The sequence below is a fragment of the Cebus imitator genome, unplaced genomic scaffold (assembly GCF_001604975.1).
Source record: "Cebus imitator isolate Cc_AM_T3 unplaced genomic scaffold, Cebus_imitator-1.0 Scaffold599, whole genome shotgun sequence".
Taxonomy (NCBI): Eukaryota; Metazoa; Chordata; class Mammalia; order Primates; family Cebidae; genus Cebus; species Cebus imitator.
In genome coordinates, this window is record NW_016107914.1 from 889,833 (window position 1) to 899,835 (window position 10,003).

Below are 10,003 nucleotides of genomic sequence, written 5' to 3' on the forward strand. Positions count from 1 at the left end.
AAGGCCCTTATAAAAGAGTCTTCATACAGTATCTGGTTAGCTTGCTGTTTTATGTCTGCCTTCCATCTTATGAGGACATGGTAAGAAGGCCCTCACCACACACTAAACGCGGGATGATTATTAGCATTTTTAGCAATAAAATATTTTAAAATTAAGATGTGTACAATGTTTTTTCAGACATAATACTATTGTACATTTAATACACTATAGCTTTTATATGCACTGGGAAACCAAAAAATGTGGGTAACTGGCTTATTGGGCTATTTGTTTTATTGCCTTGGTCTGGAACAGAAGGCGTACTATATCCAAGGTATGCCTGTATTTATTTATTTTTGACTGAGCTTTGCTATTTGTATCTTTCAAGAAAATTTCCCATTTCATGTAAGTTGCCAAATTTATTAATATAAAGTTGTACATGATGTTCTATCATTATCTGCAGTAATAACACCACTCTGATTCCTGATACTGGTAATTTGTGTATTTTATTTGTTTCTTAATCCGTGTTTTTCTCTCTTCTTTCTTCTGTCCATTTAATACCATACAAAGTAGACAATGACAATTATTTTTATATTAACCATTCTTTGGGATATTGCCCCATTCCGTGAAGTATAATTTGCCTCCCACTATAGATCCCAAAGATGGTTAATATTCACTCCCCCAGGTTCCCTTGTAGCTACAGCATGGATACCTAACTCAGGCTCCACCAATCACATGCACCCACTACCCATTGAGTCTGAGGTCCGAAGTGGGAAGAAGCAGAGTCCCCACAGATTTCAGTCAGGCTGGGCTGCTGGTGGCAGGGGCTGTGTCGCCCATTCCCTGAGAAGCACTGGTAGCTGTGGTTCTCATGGCAGGATCCCGAGTCCTGCAATGTCTTCCCAGTCATTGGGGGAAGCCACAGCGGAGCCCCAACCACTCAGCACTGCAGTGAGGTTTGTAACCTTGTTCCTCTCTGCAAAGGCAAGTTTCTTGCTTGTCTGCATGTGAGCATGGGCCATAGAGGACGCCATGCTGGGTGACCAAAACTCAGAGACCCAGAGAGCAGACTTTGGGGTGGCCATGGCAGAGGGAAAGCAGGAGGGGCAACACCTGGGAGCAGAGAAGCACCGTGTGGAGGAGCCCTGTGTTTGGCCTGTACACTCTGCCTAAATCTCTGGTTGACCCCAGAGCTATGCATGTATGGGGCAGAGTCCAAGAAAAGAACTGAGCAGAGGTTTCAGCTGATGCTCAATACCGTGGAAACGGAGTCTGGAGCTTGCAGTGGGTACCCAACACTGGGGAGACTTAGTGTGAGTTTAGCTAGGTTAACTGCCTACTAAGACAACAAACCGCCACCACCACCACGACAACAACAAACTCATATCTGGAGAAATATAACAGACACCAAAAAGCCAAAGCTATTAGAACTCATCATGGACAGTGTCCAGGATATAATTCTAGATTACTAAAAGAAACAAGAATTGTCCTGATACTCAAGGGAAAAAAGCATCCAAGGGAAACTGACCCTGAGCTGACCATAGTCAAGAACGTAAAGCATGCTCATAATGATTTTTATATTGATATATATTCTTCTTCATTAACACATAAAATTCCAGTACTTAAAATTTCTTTACCAATGGCATAAATTGATGTAATGTTATTTCCAGCAAATATAGTAGCTATTGGCAATAACTGAAATATGATATGAAAATATTTATTTCTGCTGGTAACAAAGTCACATGTACTGTCGATCCTGTTGTAGTTTGTTGTCTACATTCATAACTGAGGGAAACACTAAATTTTAGTTAGTTTAGTTAAAATAAGGATTTATTTTTCTCCCATCTGATTCATAGATCCCTTGAGATCTTAACATCAGGTTAAGGTCTTAAAACCATAGATATTAATTTCTCCCTGGTAGTACCAAAAAACATGCCTGGCACATAGTAGATGCTTCATAAATATTTCTCAAATAAATGAATGCATCTGTGTTACAATATAGTGATTAAGGGGTTAAAATTAATTCTCTAGTTTTTCATAGCCGTTAAAATAATAAATTGATAACAAAGGCTATTACTTGATGATTGTTTGCTATGTGCCAGACATTGTTTTATAAACATTATCTCATCTAATTCTTACAACAGTCCTGAGGCAGGTCCTATTATTATTTCTGTTTCATGGTTATGGAAACTGAGCCAAACAGAGTTTAAGTAATCTGTTCAATGCCACACGGCTGGCCTTAGAAGTTTGCTCTGAGTCTAGAGGCTGTGTCCTTAAAGTATAAAGGTAAAACTTGCTGTGAATGTCTCAGGCTTGGCTTCTGGCCCTCAGTTCCAACAAATTCTTCCCTGTCTCCTTCACTGACTAAGGCTGAATACAACTATATTTCACCCACATCCTCTTAGGCTACCTGTGGTGCCATCTGGAGATATCAGCTCCTCACCCAGTGATATGGTTTGGCTGTGTCCCCACCCAAACCTCATCTTGAATTATAGCTCCCATAATTCCCACGTGTTGTGGGAGGGACCTGGTGGGAGATAATTGAATCATAGAGGTGGTTTTCCCCATACTGTTCTCATAGTAGTGAATAAGTCCCACGAGATCTGATGTTTTTATAAGGGGTTTCCCCTTTTGCTTGATTCTCATTTTCTCTCTTGCCTGCTGCCATGTAAGATGGGCCTTTCACCCCCAACTATGATTGTGAGGCCTCCCAGCCAAGTGGAACTGTGGGTCCATTGAATCTCTTTTTCTTACAAATTACCCAGTCTCGGGAATGCCTTTATCAGCAGTATGAAAACAGACTAATACACCCAGCTTCACTCAACCACTTTAAGGCTAAATGCCATCAGGTTTGGATCTCTGGGACCAACTTCTGCTTTCTAAATCTCAATGTCCACCTGCTCACTGGACATCTCTCCCTGATGTTCTTTAAGCCATTTGATGATTGCTTGCTATGTGTTTGATATGCACCTCTGTCTTTCGTCCTCTATCCTAATGCAAGATGTACCTTCCCTGAGAGGACTTTCCTGACCCTTTCCAGGTTAATCTGCCACTTGGTATCCCCCCTGTACTCTGTACATACCCTATCACTACCCCCAGTAAATTGTATTACTAAATTTGTTTACATGCCTGCCTCTTCTTACCATTCTGCCAGCTCCTTAAGAACAGGGACTATTTCTAATTTGTCTCTAAATTTCTAGGACTTAGAATAATGTCTGACACAGTAGGCACACTGTAGATGCTTATTGAATGGGTGGATATATGAATAAATTAATGAATGAATTATATACACCAATCCTACTTATCACTTTGGCTGTTGCTTATTATGATTTACACAAAGCCAACTGTGTAGTGTAGAAATGTGAATGTTAAGTGTAAAAGGTAAAAGTGTAAAATGTAAAATGTATAAAAACATGGCCCAAGGGAATAACAATGAATTTTTAAATAGGAAATTTTAGTAGAGAAAAAGAAACTATTGAAAAGAAGCCATTGGGAGAGTGGCCAAGATGGCTGATGAGAATCAGCTAGTGTGTGTGGCTCTCATGGAGAGGAACAGAAGGGGCGAGTAGCTACAACACCTTCAACTGAACCATTCAGGTACTTGCATTGGGATTAATCAAGGAAACAACTTGACCCACAGAGAATGAAGAAGAGCAAGATAGGACAATGGCTCACCTGGGAGCAACATGGAGACAGGGGATCCTCCCCTACCCAGTAAAGTCATGAGTGAATGAGCGACCCTAGGAAACCACACTTCTCCCATAGATCTTTACAACCCTCAGATCAGGAGATCTCCTTGTGAACCCACTCCACCAGGGCCTTCAGTTTTCAGTCTGACAGACAGAGCCACTTGGAGTCTTGGCAGAACAGCTGCTCAGGCATGTGTGGGAAACCTGGAGCCTTAGGTACTTCAGCTTTCCCGCAAAAGTAGCTGCAGCTTCTGCAAAGTGGAAGGTTAGACTCCTGTACCTATCTCTAGGAAAGAGGCCGAATCCAAGGGGCGAGCAGCAATAGCCTGGAGGCCCCACTTCCACCTCACTTCACACAATAAAACCCACTGGCTTGAAATTCCAGGAGTTGATTTTTTGAAAAAAATTAACAAAATAGGCCACCAGCTAGACTAATTAAGAATAAAAGAGAGACGATCCAAATAAACACAATTAAAAATGATCAAGGGAATGTTACTATTGACCCCACAAAAATAAGAACAACCATCAGAAACTACTACAAAGTCCTCTACACACACAAATTAGAAAACCTAGAAGAGATGGATAAATTTCTGGACCCACATGTCCTCCCAAAACTGAACCAGGAAAAAATTGATTCCCTGAACAGATCAATATCACGCTCTGAAATTGAGTCAGTAATAAATAGCCTACTAACCAAAAAAGCCTAGGACCTGATGGATTTACAGACAAATTCTACCAGATATACAAAGATGGTCTGGTACCATTCCTACAGAAAATATTCCAAAAAATTGAGGAGGAGGGACTTCTCCCCAGCTCATTGTATGCAACTAGCATCATCTTGATACCAAAACCTGACAGAGACACAAGAAAAAAAGAAAACTTCAGGCCAGTATCCTTGATGAACATCAGTGCAAAAATCCTCAATAAAATACTGGTAAACCAAATCCAGCAGCACATCAAAAAGCTCATCCACCATTATCAAGTAGGCTTCATCCCTAGGATGCAAATTTGGTTCAACATATGAAAACCAACAAATGTGATTCATAACATAAACAGAACTAAGGATAAAAACCACATGGTTATCTCAATAGACAGAAAAGACTTTTGATAAAATTTGACATCATTTCATTTAAAAAACTCTCAATAAACTAGATATTGAAGGAACATAACTCAAAATAATAAGAACCACAGCCAACATTATACTGAATGGGCAAAAGCTGGAAGCATTCCCCCCTGAAAAACAGCACAAGACAAGGATACCTTTTCTCATCATTTCTATGCAACATAGTATTGGAAGTCCTATCCAGAGCAATCAGGCAACAGAAAGAAATAAAGGGCATCTGAATAGGAAGAGAAAAAGTCACACTATCTCTGTTTGTAGACAGAGTGATTCTATATTTAGAAAATCCCATAGTCTTGGCCCCAAAGCTTCTTCAGCTGATAAAAAAAAAAACTTCAGCAAAGTTGCAGGATACAAAATCAATGCACAAAAATCACTAGCATTCCTATACACCAACAACAACCAAACTGAGAGCCAAATCAGAAAGGCAATCCCATTCACAATTGCCACAAAAACATAAAATACCTAGGAATATAGCTAACCAGGAAGGTGAAAGAGCTCTGCAATGAAAATTACAAAACACTGGTCAACTAAATTAGAGAAGACACAAACAAATGGAAAAACATTTCATGCTCATGGATAGAAGAATCAATATCATTAAAATGGCTATACTGCCCAAAGCAATTTACAGATTCAATGCTATTCCTATCAAACTACCAATGACATTCTTCACAGAACTAGAAACAATTATTTAAAAATTTATATGGAACCAAAAAAGAGCCCAAATGGCCAAGGCAATCCTAAGCAAAAAGAGTAAAGCTGAACAAATCACATTACCCAACCTCAAACTATACTACAAGGTTACAGTGACTAAAACAGCATGGTACTGGTACAGAAACAGGCACATAGACCAATGGGATAGAATAGAGAGCCCAGAAATGAGGCTGCACACCTACAACCATCTGACCTGACAAAGCTGACAAAAACAAACAATGGGGAAAAGACTCCCTATTCAGTAAATGGTACTGCGATAACTGGCTAGCCATATGCAGAAGATTGAAGCTGGACCCCTTGCTTACACTGTATGCAAGCATCAACTCAATATGAATTAAATACTTGAATTTAAAACCCCATACTATAAAAACCTTGGAAGACAACTTAGGCAATTACCATCCTGGATATAGAAACAGGCAAAGATTTCATGACAAAGACACCAAAAACAATCAAAACAAAAACAAAAATTGGCAAGTTAGATCTAATTAAACTTAAGGGGCTCTGCACAGCAAAAGAAACTATCAACAGAGTAAACAGACAACCTACAGAATGGGAGAAAATATTTGCAAACTATGCATATGACAAAGGTCTAATATCCAGAATCTATAGGGAAATTAAATAAACTTACAAGAGAAGAAAAACAACCCCATTAAAAAGTGGGCAAAGGACATGAACAGACATTTCTCCAAAGAAACTATACATACGGCCAACAAAATATGAAAAAAGCTCAATCACTGATCATTAGAGAAATGGAAATGAAAACCATAGCGAAATGCCATCTCACATCAGTCAGAATGGCTATTATTAAAAGGTCAAAAAAATAACAGATGCTGGTGAGGTTGTGGAGAAAACGGAATACTTATACACTGTTGGTGGGAGTATAAATTAGTTCAACCATTGTGGAAAGCAGTGTGGCAATTCCTTAAAGAGCTAAAAATTCAAAGCAGCAATCCCATTACTGGGTATATATCCAGAGGAATAGAAAGCATTGTTCCATAAAGACACATGCACAGGAATGTTTGCTGCAGCACTATTCACAATAGCGAAGACATGGAATCAACCTCAGTGTCTATCAGTGACAGACTGGATAAAGAATATATGCTACATATACACCACAGAATACTATGCAGCCATAAAAAGAACAAGAGCATGTCTTGTGGGAACATGGATGAAGCTGGAGGCTACCATCCTTAGCAAACTGATACAGGAACAGAAAACCAAATACTGCATGTTCTCACTTACAAGTGGGAGCTAAATGATAAGAACTTTTGAACACACAGAAGAAAACAATAGATGCTGGGGTCTACTTGAGGTTGGAGGGTGGGAGGAGAGAGGGTAGCAGAAAAGATAACTATTGGGTACGAGCTTAATACCTGGGCGATGTAATAATATGTGCAATAAACCCTCATGACATGTGTTTATCTATGCAACAAGCCTTCACATGTACCCCTAAACCTAAAATACAAATTTAAAAAAGAGAAATGAATCAACTGTAATTCCAAAACTGAAAAACATAAAGTGAGAAGTTCAATGGATTCGCTTAATAACAGATTGCAGATGACAGAGGAGTCATGAACTTGAAGCTAGATCAATAGAAGTGATCTATTTGGATAAACCAAGAGGAACAACGACAAAAAAGAATGGAATCTCAGTGGTGTGTTGGACAACATATAGAGGTCAAATGTGTATTTTGAATGCCAGGATGGGTTAGAGAAAATGGGGAAGGAAAGCTATCTGAAGAAATAATGACTGAAAAATTCCTCTAGTATCATTTTTTCTTGGGAAGTTCACTATTCACAAATTTAATGAAACTTGGTGAACCACAAAGAGGATAAATACAAAGGAAACATCTAGGCACATCGTAGTCAAGCTACTGAAAACAAGGAAGGATAAGAAACATCTTGAAAGTAGTCACAGTAAAATGAAACACTACATATGGGAGCATATTAAGAATTTCCACTTAATTCTCATCAGAACAATGGAAGCCATGAGACAGTGGAGCAATACAGTACCTCTAAAATGCTGAAAGAAAAAAGAAACCTTCCAATCCAGAACTCTGTATCTAGGGAAATAGAACAAATTTAAGAATGAGGGTGAAATGAGTATCTTTTGAGATGCATGAAAGCTAAGAAAATTCATCAACAGAATTGCACGAAAAGAAATACTAAAGGAAGTCTTTCAAATGGAAGAAAAATGAAACTAGAAGAAAGCTTTGATCTTTGGGTAGAAGTGAAGAACACTGGAAATTGTAAATGTGGGGGTAAATATTAATGAATAGTTATTTGCTCTTAATTTCTTTATAATAATATGACTTTAAAGGAAACAGTTTAATAGCATATACTAGGGTTTGGCAACTACAGCATAAAGGATGATGTGGAATGGAAATGAATCTATATGATGGAGAGTTTCTTACATTTATATACAATTTTAACTTTAAGTAGACAGTGAAAAGTTAAAGATATTGTAATCTCTAGAGTGAGCGCTACAAAAATGCAAAGGGGTATAGGTAAGAAGATAACAGATACATTAAAAATGAAAAATATTTGATTAATCCAGGCAGAAAACGGGGAACATGGGAACAAAATCAGATGGGGCAAATAGTAAAAGTATAGACCTAAATCCAGACATATCAAACATCACATTCAATGTAAATGGACTAAACACTCCAATCAAAAGGCAGAGATTGTCAGAAAGAATAAAAGAACAAGACTTTTACTGTTTCCAAGAGATGCAATTAATATAGAGACTCAGATGGGTTGATAGTAAGAGGTTGTAAAATTATATACCATGCAAGGGGCAAGCATAAGAAAGTGAGAATGGCTATGCCAGCAGACAAGGTGGAGTATCACCTGAGATAAAGGTAATAATTATATAAAGTTTAATTAATCAGAAGCACATAGAACTCATAAATATTTTTGCACCCAATAACAGAGCCTCAACATATGTGAAACAAAAATTGACAGTATAAAGTCACAACTAGACATTTCCACAATCATAGTTGGAGATTCAACATCCCTGCCTCAGCAGTTGAGATAACCACTAGACAAGAAGTAAGTACATACATAAAATATATTTAATATTTAATATAAATCAGTAAATATATAAAACATTTGACCTAAAAAGCTAGAAAAGGAATAGGAAAGTAAATCTTGAAGAAGTAGAAGGAAGGAGACAATAGAGATATAAGAGCAGAAATCAACAATAGAAAACAGACTAAAAGTAAGTAAATCATACATATTTTAAAAGAGCAACAAAATGTATAGCCCTTCGGAAGACTAATCAAGAAAAAAGAAAATAATCATTAATATCAACCACGAAAGAGGGATGTCATCAGACATTAAAAGAATAGTGGGGGAATATTAGCTTTATGACAATAATTTTGACAACTTAGATAAAATTGACAAATCCATTGGAAACAAAGCAATTTATCAAAACTTCCAATGGATTGAATAGAAAAAAGAAATAGCCCTATAGTTCATAAATATATTTATTATCAAAAAACATTTCTAAAGCTAAAACAAACAAAAAACCCTCAAAATACTCAGTTTGTGGGGCCAGTACAAACCTAAATCCTGATCAAAAGAGATGACGTAAAACCAGAAAATTACAGAAAAATATCTGTCATGAACTGTGTAGCAAAGCTATTTATTAGAAATTCATATCCAGCAATATATAAAAATGAAAGTGTTTTATTGCCCATTTACAGATGAGGGGCATACATTTTCAGTGACACGTATAGGCCACCCAGCTTTCCTATGCAATGGCTGCCCAGGTGGTTGAAGGCTGGCCAGTAAAGAGCTGTGATGAGGAACACAGCCAGCAATCAATCTGTGTTGTAGGGATTCCAGGCATGATCAGGGCAGGCTGTGAATACCTTGGGGACCTGGTCTTAGGTTCTCCTGCTCGTGATTTCTAGTCCACCCACACAAGCAATTTGCCACCATTACTGATGGAGGTCATTTTGATGGTGGAGGACCAATCGGTGGGCCTGTTGCTCCCAGAGGCTCCAAGCCTTGGAACATTAAGCCCTTACCATGCAGGTCCTGTTGCCAGGGCAACACAGAAGTCTCCTCCTGTCTAGCCACTTGTCTTCCGCAAAGACTCAGAAATTTTTCTTCCTCATCTACCTGGGACTTCTGGGAAAAGCGGAAATCCCATGTGGCCTTAGCACAGCTGGCCTGGAAGACCCCCAGCGTTGCGCAGTGCAGCCGCGTGACTGAGGCACGATCTTCCACTCTCCTGCTCCAGGGCCTCTAGGCAGCCTGCAGAGTGAGCTCCGCAGCCCGAAGGCGGCATTTTTCCGCGGGTGGTCGCAGCGTCCGCACAGTCGGAGAAAGTGAGCAGTCGCCAGCGGGACCCCAGAGTGACAGCGGGGGCAGTGGGCAGGGGCCAGATCGCTGCCTCCTTAGGCAGTGGGCGCGAGAGGGGGTCCCGGTCGGGCCCAGCGCACGCGGAGAGGGGAGGAGGGGGTTCCCGGCTGCAGGAGTCTGTGGGGGGAGGGCTC